This window comes from Athene cunicularia (genome assembly GCF_003259725.1).
Source record: "Athene cunicularia isolate RWA chromosome 2 unlocalized genomic scaffold, athCun1 chr2_part1, whole genome shotgun sequence".
NCBI classification, from domain to species: domain Eukaryota; kingdom Metazoa; phylum Chordata; class Aves; order Strigiformes; family Strigidae; genus Athene; species Athene cunicularia.
Genome location: NW_020799095.1, coordinates 38,037,978 through 38,055,463, shown reverse-complemented (window position 1 = coordinate 38,055,463; position 17,486 = coordinate 38,037,978).

Sequence of the window (17,486 nt, the reverse complement as noted above, 5' to 3'; positions counted from 1 at the left end):
CCCCCCCCATTTTTGTTTTGTCTTTCTTTTTACTTTCCTACCCTCTCAACTTCAGGAGCTGATGCAAGATACTCTCGCCCATTTACTCTGCATATCATCATGGTGACCAGTGTAACATAGGTTGGTAGCTAGCTCAGCCTACATGGATTGTGAGTCTATGTCATGAGAATCCAGTATTTCAGTCAACCATGTGAGTGTGAACAGATTTCTTACTCCAACACTTTCTAACAAAGATATCTAAAATGATATCCCTGGATGCATGCAAAATGGGTGTTTGTAAGGATAAATAAATGGATAACATTTTTAGCAGCCAATTTATATATATTGGACTAATTCTTTCTGCCTTAGCAACCATAGGAGGATAAAAATAAATTCTGGCCTGATTCATTAGGTAACGTGTGAAAGTAATGGAGAACTCTTTTCTGTGGCACTCTCACTCCAGTTTTGGAGCATGAACTAAACCTTAGTGAGTTTATTCTCAAATCCTCCTTACAGTTTGGGAATTATTATTTTCATGCACGTGACTAAACTCCAATTAAATGGAGATTTAATCACACTTTAGTTGCTCAGTGCCTAAACAGAGGCATTCAGTACACATTATCAAACATATGAGACATTGTTATAGATGTGGCACCTGTGAGAGACCTGTTATCCCCTTAAAGCAGTATCTGGGGACCAGAGTGGGCACCTACAAAAGGTGCTAGACAACTTGGTGAGAGCAGTTCAGCTGAAATCTCAAGGAAAAATGCAAACTGCTCTCTATTACTCTGAAAAGCCTGAAAGTTCCTGGGGTCACTAAATATATATATATGTATTGGAATGAAAAAAAAAAAAAGTCCTCAGGCACTGTAACAGAGGCTTCTGCACCTGACCAGAAGTCCTGGCAAGAGAAGTGAAGAGCCATGCCTAAGCAACCCTGCAGTCTGCACAGGGTTTGAATGATGAGACCTTAAAAACTAGTCATGTTGGTCTCGTATTGCACTGTTTTGAATAATCACATAATTTCCCAGAATGGCTTGAGGGTTGGCTCTCCTGAGCATGAGGACAGTTTGTTTCCACAATTTCCATGACCCAAAAGACTCTCCTTAATATCTTAACCAAACTAGGGCATATTCTGCTGTGCACAGCCCAAAGCTAGCCAGTGCCAGAGTACTCATGCAGTGGAGCTGGGAGACACGTGCAATAATTGTTTGGCTATTCTGAGAGGATCTCACTCCATCTCAAAGGTATGTACCATCAGGCTCGAGGCATACTATGAAGGGGCTGTTCCCCCACTGAACCTGGTTTTCATGACATCAGTGATGCAAGATTACTTAAGACTAGAGTAAAAGCAAGAGTAAGAAGACGAGTACTCTGCTGTTTTAGTGATGTAAGGATCCTACACAAGGGGGGAAACCTCAGTTTGAGACCGATCTGTGGTGTCTGCTTTTGCATGCATCACTGGATGAAAACTATGTGAACAGGGACCAGAAACCGGGACACAGCTTATCTCCCAGAGCCATGTCATTTACGTACAGCTTCAGGTATCTTGGGTCTGTAATGGTTTTGGATTCATGAATTTTACATTAAAGTGTCAGAAAAGGGGATTCATTGGGAGGGGCTAGAGGGATCTTTGTCAAGAAGTTAGTATAAAGACAACTACCATACTTAAGGTCTTCTGGAAAAAAAGTGGCATTAAGCAGGCTTTTGAACAGATGGAATATTTTTGACAGGCTAAATCAAACCATGGCCCATAGACCGAACATTTTTGCCCTAGCACATAGTAGAAGAGAAGCTGACGCCTTGCCTTCTTGAAACTTAAAAAAATATCTACACTTGAAATAAGCACAGTGTTTTTAATTTCTTATGAATAGAGGTATGGCTGGGAGCCCTTGAGATAGGTTCTTGGTCAGGTAGTTGCAGTGCCCAACTTTCTTGTTGGCTTTAGGCTTCCTGCTTGACATCCTCCTGCACTCAGGGTAAGTCTCCCTGGTTGCTAATGAGGACAGATGGTTCTCTGAAGATCCATCTGATTGCTAGAGGGGTCACAGGAGAAAATTAGGCTTTTTCTAACTTGTGGACTTTATCTCACCATCTTCATACTCCTTGTGAAACAGGAACATTTAGCTACCCTACCTGTCCTGAGATTCTGTGCTTGAAGGGGGAGGTAAGAATATGGACCTAAGCCTCTCAAGGTTATATCAGAAGTACATAGCAGGAACTGAAGCTACATCTGCTGAGCTTGGGTCCTGGCCTGAGGATCTGGCAACCCAGAGCTTTACTATTTAACTTTGGCTAGGAATACAACATTCCTTTTTTTTTTCAGCTATGATGCTTTTTTACGACGGCAGCTGTAATTGTAATTATTAGTTCTGAACTCAACTGAGCAGGGGAGAAGGAAATGCTGTTTCTTTTACTACCCACAATATTTATTGTCCTAGATTGCTTTTCAGGTAATTTGTGGTGAGTATTTAATTTTGCTTTTTAAAATTTCCTCTTTGCTAGTATCACTGAAATTTTACTTTTAAATCTTGTTTTGGTAGCCTATTAAGTTTTGATTAATGATGAAGATTATTCTAGAGTCCTACTACTTCATTAGAATATCCAACATTTACACTCCTTATAATAAGCACAGATATAAATAGAAGGTGTGTTCATTTAAGCAAGACCTGGTAATATTTTTCATAGTAATCATCACAATAATGAGCAGTTGATTAAATTATTGATCTTCAGGACAAACAGTACCTTAAAAAGATGAAGAACTAGGTATTTGAAGCTGATGGAGATACTGTTTTTACATTGTGAAAGATCTGACCCATGAATATAATATGCCCCATCTGGCTGTGTACATACTACCCTTCTCCACATTTTTCTTCAGCAATGAGGAAATGATCATTACTTTATGGCTATTCTAAAACCAGAATAATAATTTGCTTCTAGCTGGTATGTCCATTATTCATGCATGCCTCTTGTTTTAGCAAAAGCTGTATTTCATAAGATTGAAGTTTCATTTATTCTAAACATTCTTGGCGTTATGTAGAAACCTCAAAGTTCATTGTTTTCATTTCTGACAGAAAACTATGCATGACACATGTTTTTTTAATGCATTTAACATATGTAGAACCTACACTATGGCAAAATGTACAAAATTAATGGCGTATAGCTTTTTTCATTTGAATTTGAATTTCATTTGAATTCAGAACTGATGCATGGGCAAAACATATGCACTTAATCTATCAATATAAACCATTAAGATTAACCTATCCTGTACCTCATTCTCAAAGTAAAGAGGTTTTCTGCTGTGATAAGGTAGGTGAATTATCATGCGGTACTACTCTGGCTCCCAGAAAATGTAATAGTGACTCAAATAATAGCAGCTTCTATGCCTATACATCATGACTTCGCACTGTATTTTTACTGCAAATCTGTGTAAATCCATACTTTATTCCCCCTGCACGAATTTAGGGTGATAGAATAAACCACTATTGCCAAGAAAATAATAGCAATCAGAGAGTGAAGGTTGTGCCTTGGTGCTTTAGTCCAGCCACAATAATGAGTAGTTCTCCACTCATTCAAACCGTTTGGTTTTGAGCCTGTCTACAATGCTTTTAGAATAATTTGAGATACAAAATGGTCTGCTTCTTCAATAAAGAACTCTAGTTGGGTAAGTTCTTATCAGTAGTTTAAACTATTCTTTTTTATATCATGATTACCATGTTTGTGTGCTGGTTTTGGCTGAGATAGAGTTGGGGTTTTTTCCATATTACCTTGTATGTGACTGTATTTTGGACTTGTGCTGAACACAGTGTTGATAATACAAAGATGTTTTTGTTATTGCTGAGCAGTGCTTACATAATGTCAAGGCCTCTTCTGCTTCTCAACTCACCCCACCAGCAAGGAGGCTGGAGGTGCACAAGGATTTGGGAGGGGACACAGACAGGACAGCTGACCCCAGCTGACCAAAGGAATATTCCATACCATATGACAATGTGCTCAGCAATAAAAGGCTAGGTGAAGTAGAAAGCAGGGACATTCGCAGTGATGGTGTTTTGTCTTCCCAAGTAACTGTTATGTGTGATGGAGCCCTGTTTTCCTGGAGATGACTGAACACCTGTCTGCCAGTGTGAAGCAGGGATTTAATGCCTTTTTCTTTTGTTCTGCTTGTGCGTGTGGCTTTTGCTTTACCTATTAAACTGTCTTTGTCTCAACCCAGGAGTTTTCTCACTTTTACTCTTCTGATTCTCTGCCCCATCTTGCTGTGAGGTGAGTGAGCGAGTGGCTGTCTGGGGCTTAGTTGCTGGCCAGGGTTAAACCATGACAGTTTGATAAACTGAACATCTGATGACATGTTTGCCCCTTCTGCACCCACAAAATATGCTGGTACTTTAAAATATTCCTTCACCTTCTGAAGCTTGCTTTGAAAAAGTTTAACTTGCACTAGAGGTTGGAATATAAAAGCAAATTGAAGCATTGATTTCCCCATTTTGTCACCTCTAGAGAACAATTCATAAAGCATGGAAGTTCTAACTAGTCAATCAATAGTTGCTACTTAAATCAGAGACACTGCAGATAGCCTGTTGTTATTAAAAGTGTTCTTCAGAAGATGATAATAAATGAAAAGAGAGGAACCAATTCAACCTCTGGAGTTCAAGACTGACACATCAAAGGAAGGAAAGCTGTACATGCAATTTGTTCTTTTTTCCAAAGGCAAATCGGAAAAGCCTATTTCCTTTAAAGACTTATCAACTCTTAAGAGCAAGGATGACCTGAGATACCAAAATATTTTGTGAAAACATCCTGACTACAGAATGGCATGGAGGTCTCTGTCAGATCCCTGGCAGGTTGCTTGAACCCTTGACTTCCCAAGCCCAGTCCAGAGGTCTGGGTCTTGCACTGGAGCTTGCTTCTGAGTCAGACACCCTAATATTCCTGAAGCAGAGGAGAGGTCTGAAAGTTTCAGGACCTAACAGACCTGTCTGAACAGACAGTCTGATCTGGGAGTCCCCAGGCAACCTTAGAGCCAGGCATTTTGAGTGTTTAATGTTCCTGCACAACTTCTGGAACAAATTGAGGAGACATGGGAGTTAGAAGCAGCCATTTCAGGAACGCAAGACAAGGTTTTCATTTCTCTGGAAAACTTAAAAGATTGTTATTTCATTCTGAATGAAATGCAGGGGTTGGGGTTTTAGTTTTAAAAAAATCATATGGAATGTGAACATTTCATCTATAAAAGATTTCACAATACTCATGCAAATGGTGCAGCTGACAAATGTGTTCCTCCTCTATGTGATGGCAATGAGGGAAACTAAAATTACAGCACAAGATGCAGTTCTGTGTGATCTCTTTCTGAAGCTGAACTTTAGAGTTGTGAATAATGCACATTTCAAATTAAGTTGATTAGGCTGTTTATCAGCTATTGGAAATCTTGTTATTTTTTTACATCCCTTATATAAGGGTGTGCTTCTTGGTATTAGCTGAGGACCTGTGCACATAAACAAATAACATCAGAGTGGATAGGGTATGATCTTGCTGCTTTTCAGCATTCAAGTTGCCTGGGCACACGAGCTAGGTCACAAGCAGCAGGAGCCCTTGGTAGGCAACTGCGCGGGTGGAGGCAGGAGGGACCACCATGGGACAGCCTGCCATGAGACAGAGGGAAACAGTAGAGGAACCCTACATTGCATCAAAATTTAACCACTTAACCATCAAAGAAGCACATGGTGATCATGCTCAAAAATATACGATAAAAAATCTAGCAGCTCCTGGGTGATGGAGGCGCACTCTTGGTGAGGAGCATTCAACACTAAGACACATTGTGTCAGGGACAATCTCAAGGGACTGCAGCCCATGGGTGACCTGCAGTGTGACAGGGACATGCAGAAATTGTTTGCACTCACAGCAGGACACAATGAAATAAGAATATGTATTCTGGGGTTTTCCCCTATGTCTCGATGCACTTCAGACCCACACCCTCCCTTATGCTGCAGTAATGCAGCCATGCGCCAGGATAGCCGTGCCCCAGCTGGGAACAGATCACTTCTCTTTGCCTTAACCACTATGGTGAAATTTTCTCACACTATTCCATCAAGAAGACCAGAGAAGTGAGAAGCCTGTGTCTGTGAGAAAATACTGTCATTTAAATTCACCACCTAGTAATGTTTGAACAGATAAAGCTGGGCTTGCTTCTTCTTTGTTCTTTAATAAAGGGGGAAAAAAACTCTGTTAACCCATGGACAATGAACTGCAAAAGAAGATTTAGTGTTTAAAGATACTTCTACAGTTGTTACTAGAATTAGAGACCTCTAGCTGTATCAGTACGCACATATCAGTGGTAGGGTCAGTGCTGTGCTGCTTATCCTGCTTAAGAAAACATTCTTTTTAGCTAATAAAGTTTTCTGAATCTGTGATTCTTCCTCTATTGTTTGTCTCAGTACTCTTCTGTTACATTTAATCCATATTTGATTTACAGTAAGATGCCATTGAGATGACATCCAGTGACCTACTTGCATTGGCTATCTCTCACATGCTGATGTAATGGTGCATGACCTATCAGCAAGACATTAAAAAATACAAGATTGATTGGGCTAAGTGTTAATTGTTCTATTAAAGGGAAAAAGAAATGCCCCATACCCTCTTTCTCTTAACTTCAAATCTGACCCCGATACTATCTGTCACGACTCAACATATCCTTCCTAATTCCACACCTGTACAATTAACCCTAAATAATTACAGTCTCTAATGGACCAAACATGTCAGGTTAAAATCAGATTCTCCAAAGAGATTTGATAAAGTGGGTTGAGGTAATTCTGTTTCAGTGTGGCAAATGAAACATACATTACTATTAGAAGATATGAGATGATGCTGAACTCTTAGAAGGCCCCTCTGTCTGAGAGAAGCGGAGATAATATGTCACCAGGAATAAGGGCAGTGTGGTAATGCTTTTGATGTGAAAAATATATTTTACAGTATGAGTGCGGGACAGAATTGCCTAGCTTACAACCCTGAGGTACTGGCACTGGACTGAGAGTCCTGTGGAAAAGGCTTGCCCTGAAAGTGGATTGCATTCACAATATGCCCAAATTCTCCTCCAGTGGGTAGATAAACACCATGTACGTGATTCTGCTCAGTAAACCGCTGAAACCAATGTCAGAAACAGTAGTGATGTTATGAGGCACAATGAGAGAAAACCAGTCAGCTTGCAGAGTGAGAAGTGACAGTCCGTGATTTTTAATTCATGACTGTCTGCTTTTCTTGAGTCTTGGTAGTTGTCATGCTAAGCTTTGCAAAACATGTATGGGATAATAAACAACAACACAACTGGTTAAATTCATGCTATAGGAATAGCATGAGAGGTCCTGAGCTGGTAGCCATCTAAACCTCATATTCTTTCCAAAGTAAGCCAGAGATTTCCAGAAAGTTGATCATAGTCTAGTTAGTCTGAGTCTAGTATTCACATCAAACAGATTTGTTCTATTGCAAAATACAGCTGTTTGCATGACACAATTCTCTGGATGAGCTTGGTGACTTTGTTGACAAACAATGGTCTATTCACAGGCACTAAATCCAGCGGAATGACACTGGCTGAAAACAGTGCAAGGCTCCATGGAGGAACAGAAGATACCAAAGATGAGTGGAACCAAATCAGTAAGTGGTTGTTGGGAGAGCTGGCATCAAAAATTATAACTGGAGTTCACATTGTATGAATTTCATCTCCTCTGCAGTAATTCCCTCTTTCCTGAATTTGAGTAATTTACGGTTTTCACAGAATGTCTCCCAGAACTGCAGTAGCACTCGGTAAAGGGCAGATGTAGGCAACTGTCAGCCACTCTTAACAGGAAAGAATAAATGGCGGATTCATTCAGCTCCTAAATTACCCACTTGAATCTCATGCTTTTTAATAGATGTCAAAATTTCTCACAGATTCAGCCATATTGTTGACCACATAAAAGAAGCCTCACATTAATGGTCACCTGTGTGCATCAGCTTCCTTTGAAATAGCTTCAACATAGACCAAAATTCCTCTGTGTGAAACTACACAATAGGGTGTAACAGTAATACAAGTAATTATTTGAAGGCACCATTTCTGCCAGAGTAGCATGAACTTTACCTTTAAAATTGTGTCTAATTTGCTAAACTTTTCATGGGAAACAGATTTGGGAACATGAGTAATATATTACTTTGGCATGTGTATGATCATGTTGGTTTGTAACAGTGACTAGCATGTGTCCTTTGTTACACTGAATTGCTAAGTGCTAGGTCTCTAAAAAAAAAGTCCGGTGTAGATGAAATGTTTAGAGGGATGCATTAACTCACTGACTTCATTCAGGATGTGAAGGCATGTAACTGCTCAGAGAAGCAGCTCCAGGAGTCAAGCTTAAGTCACCGCTGCAACAGTGCAACAGGGAAAAGAATTTTTCAGGAGAATAAAACTTTAAAGGCACTAAAAGGACCCAGAAATATGAATCCCACTGTCTATCAGTGGCACAGCTTCTTAAACACTCAATGGCCCAATTGGCAGAAGTATTTAGAAATCTAACATTTAGTTAAGCACCTCCTGCCATTGCAAAAATCATGTGTTCCACTACCACAGAAGTCTGCATCGTTAAGTGAAGAATTACCTTTGAAAAGATGTCTGAAGTTGCTTTAGAAATGATAACACTCTTGTCACTTAGACATTTGCAGACTTTACCAGATGATGTATCATAAAAGCCAGGAAAGCAAGCCTCCCAATTCTTCCCCAGCTCCTCCTCAAAATTAAAGGAAAATAAAACATTATCCCTAAGCTCTTTGAACTCACTAATTGCATGCACACTGCATTCAGATCAAGTTTAATGTGACTTTTTAAAGTTGACAGTATCTCTTTAAGGTAAGTACTTTCAAAATTTTAATACTTAGCAACCTTGACAGTGTCCCGTTGATTAGCCTGTAAAAAAGAAGTTGCTTTTGATAGGAAAGTTCATTCACTTATTTAAAGTATCTACATATTATCCTGGACAATCTGAATCTCAGCATTCTGTCATTGAAAAAATCTGAAAACACATGCAATTTTGTACCAAATTTTAACCATGAGAAACAAAGACCTATGTTGTCTTCTTTCTTAGGCTGCTCTAAAAGATGTTTAGATCCAAGTAAGGAATTTTTTTTGTGCTGGACACAGAAAAAATTTAAATAGAAAAATAAATGTCATATTCAGGTTGAATCACACATTATGACCTTTTGCAAGAAGGGAAGAATTCATTTGGCTTAAGGATATAAAAGTAATTTTATAATTTCAGAATCATTTGTTCCATTATTTCCTGTAATTCTAGCCAAAATTAACCAGGTGAGGAAGTTACTGCATATAAAACATCATATGTAGTTAGCCATAATTTGGACAAAATAAATGAACTATAATTATAGAGGGATGATGTAAGAGCGGGATAAGCTGTTAAGCTCAGATCTCTAACAAATAAAGAGGTGGCTGGTGGATACAAAGAGATGATGTCTGATGTTTAAATAAATCCAAGGACCATGTTCTGCCTTCACGGAACTTTTTTTTCCCCATAGTTACATTTAATGCCTAAAATCTGATCTTTATATTGGCTTGGCTGCCCAGGAGCTACCTTAGGGAAATTATGACCTTGTCAGGACCAGGGAAGTGATTGCTGAGTGACTGAGAGAGAACAGGATTTTTAGTCTGACATTCTGGGGTTTGACTTGCTGCTTCTTTACTGCCTTCACTGCTGAAATAGCTGCCTCACTCGAGTAAGTGGTAGCAGTTTGCAGTCAAGCCCTATTATAAAGTTAGCTCAAGCCTCATTGAAAGAGCACAGTGGAATATTATAGCAGCATGGCTGGGACTGACACAATAAAGATATTTCCTTCTGCTCTTAGACCTCTGCTCTCCCCAGTACCTTATTTTTTAAAAATCAAATTCAGAGCTTTGAGCAGAGTTTCAGCACCCTTAAAGAGAGGAGATATTATTTCCCTGAAGTGTGTGAAGGGCTTTTGACAAAGCTACTACCTGTAGTATATATGAGGATGAAACTCATCCATTCCTGTTATCCCAGCATCTCCTATTTTCTTCTGTTTTCGAAGTAGAGCTGTTTCTATGTTCTGAGCAATTACCACAGTCTTTTCTGATCTTACTCTCCCACTTTTCTACTCTGTTTAGTCCTTCTTGTCACCTCTTTCTTTGTTAGCTCCCTTCTCCTTGTGATTTTCTGCCCCTGTTGTCCTCTCCCTGTCTCATGGCTGTATGCATCAGTGGCATCACTGCCAGCTGTGGTGAGGGGCCAAGGTGCAACAGAGGCAGAGGAGGGATATTCGATCTGGAGCTGCAGCTGGGGTTGTGTCTCTCTATGTGTAAGTTACATCTCTTCTAACTTTCACAAGGAACCACCAGAGAAGGCAAGTGCAGGAGAAACATTGAAGATAAAGCTATGGGCTACAGGATTGGTTCTGCAGTTGTTAGTGTGTCAATGGCTTGAAATGCAGCAAATTCTAATAAAGATAGTGATTAACAACAAAAAAAAGATAAGTTCTAATCCCTAATGTATGTGAAGCATTCTCATGAAAGTCTCTTCTAGGCTCCTGACCTGAGCTCAAAGTGTGTTGGTAGAACAGAGGAGGTGTTATAACAGGTTGTAAGTGCTAGAACTAATTTTATAGCTAAGACTGATATGCTGATTTGTATCTAGCATTGTTCATACAAGATCTGATTTTTTTAAGTACATCATGTTATTTTAAAGGATTTTTCTGCAATTGGGATTTAAAGAGTTACTTTTGTCATGATTGGCAATATGTCAAATTTGTGTTTTGATCAGCTGTTATTGTTTTATTGCTTATCCAATAGTAGCTTAATCTATGTTAAAACTAAGAATGAATAATTTAAAATGGAAGAAAGGATGTTTCCTTAGGAAAGGTTTTAATGGAAGCATTGAGATTATCAAATCCTCAGGGTCTTTTTCCAAAAAATTATGAATGAGGGAAAACAATACATAACATTAGAGGCCTGGCTAAAACATTAAGTAGAATTTTTGTTATCATGAACACTATAAAATGAAATGCACTTACCTGCACAGAATATATAGCTCTTTTCTGAATAATATTTTCAGGGCAATAAAAGTAGCAACAGTCACAGTGCAAATTCAGTTTCACGTTTTAAAATAGTGCCTTATGATTGCAGCCACTTAAAATGGGGTTTTTACACTGGGCAAAATAAGCATATTTAGCTTTTTAATGAGTATGTATTATTTAATTTGGATTAAAAGAAGCTAAAGTGAGAGTAAAAAAACCCTTTTTAAGTCTCCTATGAAGGCAACTGGAATTTCAAACTAAAACAAATAATGAAAAATAAAGATGAAAATAACGGTCCGCATGTAAAGCCCTAGTGAAGAGAGTTAACTGTGCATTCAGCTGAGCACATTTATCCTGCTCTGCTGAGACAGGCTGGTAGGGTAGAAGATTTTCAGCATTTGTTCATTTAAAGATAAGGATAACTTTGTACACAGAGCACTGCAAGCAGAATGCAAAGAGACTCCCTTCAAAGTCTGCTCAAGTCAGTAAACAGACTTCTTCAGCTTTATAAGAATTCTTGCCCATCCTCTTGTAATTCCACAGGCAAACTCTGCCAAGGCAGCTACTTCTAATTTCTGTTAAATGAATGATGTCTTATTCAACTCAGACTGATAAATAATTCTTTCAGCTATGGGTCTGAACTTGCTATCTCACAGAGACTCTGATGCGTTTGGTATAAGAATTAACATTATGACTCATCTGAATTATGTTACAGCAAAAACCTCATTTGGTTGATACAGATTTTCTTCTATCAGAATGAAACACAAAATAGCTCTTCTGATTTGTCTCTCTCCCTCTGTCATTCATTTTCTTGTGCACTTTTTTAATACAGAAACTGATTTTCTGAGAATGATATGTTTTCCTAGGGCTCAAAAAGTGACAGATGACCTTACTTGTCTTTCATTATTTCCTTTACAGAATTTTTTTATTCAAATGTTGTTTCAAAACATGTGCTCACAAAATAAACATACCAATATCAGCATTTACCATTAAGGCAATCGTTTCCATTGGGAGGAAAATCAGGTTTAGGATCTGAGAATACAAAGTGGAATATATTCTTTTTGCCCGTAGCTTTGGAAGCTTGGAAAGTCCTATTATCCTAAGGATTAAATTGGCTTACTCTAATGCATACAGATGGCAATGCCTTGTGCTAGGTACAGCTGCCATTTTATTTTTTGTCCTGAAAGGAGAGAAGGAAAAGTCTAGTCTTTCCACCTGCAACAAACAATGAGTTTTCATAACGTAAAGGTTAGTTTGAGGGTTTACTCTATATAGTCCCATATGCATGCTTTGAGACATCTTTTTGTGCATTTAATATTTTCAACAACGATGTTTTGGAAGTGACATTTCTTGGAAGGAAAACAGAATTAAAATGTGATGCCTGCTGAAATGCTAAAGAAGTAGCTGAACCCTGTGGTCAACAAATAAAATTTGCAAAGAAACACGTCAACATTATTTTTTGGAACACATCAATTCATAATACAGAAAGGGAATCACTATAATCTTCATTAGACAATCTTTGAGAAGCCTACATCAAAAGAGGAATTTTCATTTCAGTTCATCAACTATTAATGCAAATACATTTCTAACTTGGTGGTTTTTTGTGCATGGCAGTCGGTGATTTTGCTTAAATTGCTATTTTCCACTCTCAAGGCAAACTCAGCATCATTTTCAGGCTCAACATTGACTGTAAAAACTTATGAATAAAAAATTCAGGCTTTCAACTCTGATACTCACAACCTTTGTTTACAGTGAAAATGTGTAGGCTAAAGCAAATACTCACAAGGATGCTCACAGAAAGCACAAGTTTCACTGTACCTGTGAATAGCTGCTTACAAAACTACACAGCCAACTGAAATTCCTGTGATGTCTTTCTCAATTCTGAGAATATAAACAATTGCCATCCAGTTAGGTTAATCGGTGAGCGTGACTGAGGTGAAGGTACTTGTTCTTAAAAAATGAGAGTAAGAGATGTAAATAAGTCATAATCTACAGTAAGATGGTGGCGATGTATATATATTGTCTAATTTACATTAAACATACAACCCTAATACAATAATGGGATGACCTTATCTTGGCTCCATTGTAGGATAAACATGGATGATCGTTTCTTCTTTAGAAAACTTTGGAGTTGTTATGTATATATATATATATATGATTCACTGAAAGAAAAACAACCTAAAGAGAAATAGAAAAGACTGCTAAAAGAAAAAAATTAAATCTTTGATGTTAGATAAAGACAGATACAATTTTCTTTATATGTAATGAATGCTAAAATGAGTCCCAAATCACGAATTGTCTGAGCTGTGGCATTCACAGTTTTTCTGTCTGGGTAAAATTTAGGTAAAGTCCAATACTCAGAGGACTTCAAGGGACAAAACGTAAAAAGAACATTTTATTGTCATTGGACCTAGGGAAAACAGGAGTCCTGAAGATGGTATTTCTTAAGACTGTAGGTAAGAGACTTCTTTCAACACTCTGTTGCCAGTCAGATTTGAAAACAACTTTGTATCTTTTTTCCTACCTTTTTTAAGTACATAGTCATACTTCCTGTATGTTGTGAATGAATAAACCAGCCCCCAAACAAAGGTTACCCTCTGCTCTTAAATCCTTCTGGTCCCTTGACATTTCTGACTGACGGAAATTGGATGTAGAGGCAAGGCAAACTACTCTGGCTAAATGGTTTTGAATAGGATGATGGTCTGCTGCTACATAAATCCTGTGTGCTGTCAGATCCCTGGAGCATTCTTTGTTCTGGCCTTGGAGAGATTTCTTGTCAGCCCACCGGAGAGTAAGAAGTTGATTCTGTCAGAACATCACACTAAATGAACAAAATGACGTTTCTTCCTACATATATGTTCAAACTTCTTTTTCAGAGCTCCCCCTGGTTCTAGCTCGATTAGAACAGGCTCCAGAACAAAAACAAGCCACCTTTTAATTATCCAGATGTTCTTTTCCGAGAACAGCTTTCAGTGTAATTTTCTTGAATGACATGTAATTTTTCTCTGCGGAGTATTGCAAACAAGGAGAACGTAGGATGGATGAGGAAGAGGAAAAGGTGATAAAAAGAATAGAAATATTGTGCAAGAATTCTTCTAAATCTTTCCTTCCTGATGTACTGTGTTGTAATCATACACGTCTCATGCCACTTAACACTTGAAACTGCAAGCAGTAGAGATTAAACAATAAGCAGTTATTGAGGAAGTAAAGAGTGGAATGATAAAGCTTGCTGATGGGACCATTATTCAGGGTAGTAGAAATGACAGCCAACTTGGATGAAGTGTTGCAGAAGGACCTTATGAGACTGAATGATTAGACAATAAAATGGCACATGAATTCAATATAGTTAAAGTGATGCACACAGGAAAGAAATTCTAACTTCACCTATAAAATTATGAGCTCTGAGCTGATGAGGAATTTAGGAATGAAATTGTGGGGTTATAACTGACAGTTTTGTGAAAACATCATCTCGGTGTTCATTAGTAGTCAAAAAACAAATCAAGTGTTAAAAAATGCTAGGAAAAAGATAGAAAACAAAACAGAAAACATTATGCTACTGTATAAATTTATTATTTATCTCCATCTTGAATAATATGGGCAATCCCAGCTCCCTCATTTAAGATTTAACTAAGTAGCCAGTCCAAATAACTCTGGACTGGAATGAAGCCACCTGAGATGGACTATGACAAATGTGTATAAAATCATGAGAGGCATAGAGGAGAACATGAAACTCTTGCAGCACAAGAACTAGGAGACCAGCTACACCTACAATACATATATATATATATAGATACATACACACCTACACCTATATATATATATTTGCACCTGAAGTGTACACATGGTGGTAAATACAGATTTACATATGGATTTCAACTCCCCCAAGGCAAGTTGCATTGATTCATCACATTATAGAGATGGAAGGGAAGTGTGCAAAGACTAGCACAGAGGTACTTTTATTCAGTGGCTTAAACTCATGCTTGCAATTGACAACTTTGTTTCTATTTTTGGTGGAGCCAAGACCATGATGTGAGACATGGTCAGGTCAGGTTATTTGACATTTTTGCTGTTGAAGCTGGGATATTGATTTGATTTATCTGAGAAGGAAGGCATTTGTGGGGGTATGTATCTGTAACTACAGTTTATCATGTCTGTTCTGTCCAGTAGGATGCCCTCTGCTTTATTTCTTCACATTAATTTACTGCACCTCAGTGAATCTAAGGTACGAGGGTTTTTTCTGACATTTTAGCAAGTAAAATGTGATTCTGAGAACTCTGACAAAAATCATGACCTAACCTTTTCCAGCATAATGATAATAATGATACCATTTACAGGAAAAATTGCTTTAAATTGGTTAGAAAACACTTATGCTAAAAGACACCTTACTAATGTGAAGGAAGAAAACTCAAGAGTACATTTTCATAGTTAATTTTGGTTAAATAGGCTAATGAATGTTTTCCACATGGCAGACAAGATTGCCATGTGGCTGCAGTCGCTTGCTGGGAGAAAATGCTGCTTGTTTTTCCTTTTCAGTTTGTTCTTGGATTCTGTGCCTGGCTTTATATGGATCCTGTGCATGGTGTCAACAAATTCAAAAATGGCTTGTCTGATGCCTAAGAAATAGAGCTCCTAACATGGTGCCATGTGTCTGGTCTATTCAGAAGGTAGATTTTCATTTACTTTACAGATTTTTGCATGCTATTGTCTGTGTTTGAATGGAGAGAGCACAAAATCCCCATAATCCATCTCAGCAGATATTGGGTTCTGAACAACAAAGATCTGGGGTGAGATTAAAACCTGGTAGTACCCAAAGTATCCAGCTCTGCCTCAAGCTGGTTCCTGTGCAGAAGTTAGGCTTGGAGCAGGCTAAGGGGTACACAAATCTACCATGATTGTACCAGCATCTGTGCCAAACCCTCTCTTTTCAGCACCAATGGAGTGACTCTCCCTACTATTAAACTTTAAGGCATGAGATTTATAATTTGTTTCATTCCTTGTAGATGGCTTTATACAGTCCAAAGTCCTAAACCTTGAGTTTTAGAATAAGGTTGTCAGAGAAATAACTGCTCAGCTCTTTTCCCTTGCCTCCTTCTTGGAGCCCTGAAGGAACACTTCAGTCATGTTCTCATGATTATTCTCTGTAATTGTCAGCGATAATAACTTTTTTTGTTTGTTTTTAAGAAAAAATGAATCTGGTCTTTATAATCAACTGACAGTAGGAGCTGGGGTTTCCAAAAAAGCACGAGACAGTGAGATTCATAATAAAAATCTGCCTCAGGAGAGATGCTTTCATCTTTTACTCTATCTTTTTCCTTGCTTACAAGTTGCAGCAGTGGAGCCCTGAATAAGCCTCAAATAATGTATATATAAAAAAATACTTTGAATCTGACCCATAGTCACTGCAAATAATACTATTGGGGTAGCAGCAGTTTGTCTATTCTTGCTGCAGAGCTTTCAGATTTGAGCTGTCCTGCACTAGAAGTTACGCGTGGTGTGAAGAGGACTTTGGTCTGAAACTACAGGGGCTGTAATTAAACTTAATTGAAAGCATGTCTGTGAGACAGAAGGACAAATGTCTTTAGGAGCATCACCACAGCTGCATCTTTTCTGAGTAAAGACAGCACTAGTGAGGGGAAAATAAAACCCAATACCAGCCTAGTAGGGGTAAGCTAATGCGTGTAATGCCCCAGATTGTACTGCAGGAAGAATTTATGGTGGAACTCTAAAGCTTTTGGGGGTCTTTTGTTAAGTATAAAAAGCTATAAGGATGAATAGTTGTTTTAAATATATGTATTTCCTTGCTGTTGGTTCTTTACAGGTTATTTCACTATGTTTTTATTGCTTATGTCTAGCCACAGGGAGAAGCTGATTAAGTGGTCTAATTTTTCCTTATCTCTTATCTTCACTGTTTGACCTTCCTGTTAGAGTGTATTGGGTATTTCCAACTGTGTTTTTATTATGAAATCCAGATTGTCTTCTGGAAGTACGTTGGTTTTGATGAACACAGGTGTGTTTCTGATAGCAACATGCCTGAGTTCCTGCCAGCTCATTCTGTGGGCTGCTAGGGGCTTCAAAGCAACTGTGCTATGCAGAATCTGCCATTTTGAGAAACTGTCACACCAGTGCCCTGGGGCGAGATTTCCTGCGAGTCTGCAGACTCCCTGCCATACGTGCATGAACCACAGGAGCCTAGGATTAGTTTTGCAGACGGGCTCTGAAGTCTTTAGGCTCGTCTTCCTTTTCAGCTGAGACTCTTCATCCTGCAGTGCCTCCTACCATGGAACAGGGATCCTAGGAGCCCCACCTCCCGATCAGAGCCGTTGTGTTGCCCAGCAGGCCTTTTGAATACTTGTTGCAGCCAGAGGGAAAAGATGGAACTGGGAGTAATGGGGAGGTTCTAGTACGCTGTGCAGAATTATTGTGATGAGCTGGGGAAAGGCAAATCTCTC